Raw genomic sequence first — 1,181 nt, forward strand, 5'->3', positions numbered from 1 at the left:
TGCCTGTACTACAATCGTATTCTGTTGAACCGACAGTTGGTTCTTACACTGTGCTTTCCCCCGAAATTCCCCCGCCGGGATGCGGAAACCATATGAGAAACCGTCTCGCAACACCCCGGCGGAGACATGATCAGGGTATTCGTTCAGCCAAGGGATCATTGCCATGATGTCGATGGGAGTAGGTAGCAGTGCCCCTCGGCCGATATTAGACCTGTTTGGCGCCACCTCTACCCCCTGTATCGCCATTTTTGGCCCTGCACGAACTCTCGGGGTGTGAAGCCTGTCCGCACCCTGCACACTCATGCTTGAACTTGCATGTCCCATGTGGCCTAGTGCACTTGCCTCTGTTGAAGCTCCAACAGACCCCTCTCTTACCCGAGTTCCCATTACTCTTTGTGTGCTGATCACTGCTGGCGCCCGCTCGAAAGGGCACCGCTGAATAATGGCGGGAAGGCTCCACCCCATTCCCGCCAAACGAAGACGGCTTTGTCGTGTTTGGCATAACCTGTTTCTGCCAGGAGAAGGAGTCGAAACAATCCCACGTCAGGGATGAGTCGTGCTCCTTGGCCTTACGAAATTTGTTATCATAACCCAACCATTGATTACCTTCGTACGTTTCATAAAATTCCATTATACGCGTCTGGTAACACGCCAGCTCCTGTAACACCTCGGGCCTACGCTAAATCCTTCGAGCCAGATTTGAACCCGCGACCCAAGGATGTCAGTTACTCCACTACAGTCCTCCGCTCTACCAACTGAGCTATCGAAGGCTCAGTTGGCTCCTTGTTCCGTCTCGGGCTCACGTGCAACGAGGAGGTGCAGCTTCCAAGCACAGGAACAAGAGGATGCTTCCTTAGATTGTTGCTCCTTTTATCTTTCTTCGGGAGGGCGTGGACCCTCCTCCAATCCGCCCACGGGACGTGGCCAACGGTGTAGGTGTCTAGGACAACCCCTTCTTGGGCGGGAAAAGGCGCGCCCCGGCTACGCCGCTTCGGGCATACCAGCCGAGACTCGCCTCCCGCCCAAAATGGTTTCCCGGGGGGATCGGGGCACCCTACTATACGTTCGGGGGGACCGAGTGGTCGCCCCTTTCCATTATTCACGTGACTGCATAATCATCGGGTTAGTCGATATGCAACCTCCACCAGGAGGTGTTTGCCCTAGGTTAAAAGCAGTAGTGA

The 1,181-nt window shown here is 54.9% G+C and overlaps 1 non-coding gene across 1 annotated transcript; it reads right to left on the reverse strand.

The window, feature by feature from the left end:
• Nucleotides 1-684: 684 nt before the first annotated feature.
• TRNAY-GUA (transfer RNA tyrosine (anticodon GUA)) lies at nt 685-770 on the reverse strand. Its single transcript is given in 2 exon segments — nt 685-720; nt 734-770. It is a non-coding gene; the product is annotated as a tRNA-Tyr (tRNA).
• Nucleotides 771-1,181: the final 411 nt, after the last annotated feature.

This window comes from Lissotriton vulgaris, chromosome 1_1 (assembly GCF_964263255.1).
Source record: "Lissotriton vulgaris chromosome 1_1, aLisVul1.2, whole genome shotgun sequence".
Taxonomy (NCBI): domain Eukaryota; kingdom Metazoa; phylum Chordata; class Amphibia; order Caudata; family Salamandridae; genus Lissotriton; species Lissotriton vulgaris.